The sequence below is a fragment of the Egretta garzetta genome, unplaced genomic scaffold, assembly GCF_000687185.1.
Source record: "Egretta garzetta isolate BGI_Z169 unplaced genomic scaffold, ASM68718v1 scaffold256, whole genome shotgun sequence".
In the NCBI taxonomy this organism is placed as follows: Eukaryota; Metazoa; Chordata; class Aves; order Pelecaniformes; family Ardeidae; genus Egretta; species Egretta garzetta.
Window position 1 is genome coordinate 2,844,644 of NW_009260073.1, and position 202 is coordinate 2,844,845.

The window sequence follows — 202 nt, forward strand, 5'->3', positions numbered from 1 at the left end:
CGCGGGCGGCGCGGAGCTGCTCCTGGGGGAAGCGTTGAAAGGGAAAGACGAGTCTTTCTAAAACCAGAAGAGGAGCAGTAAAAATAACATTTCTTAAAGAGACCTGTCAAGTCGCGGATACGGGTGCACGAAATGGACCGTAAGCTAGAGGAAAAAAAAAAAAGGCACCACCCCAGCAACGCTGCGTCTAAGTTTAGCTGTA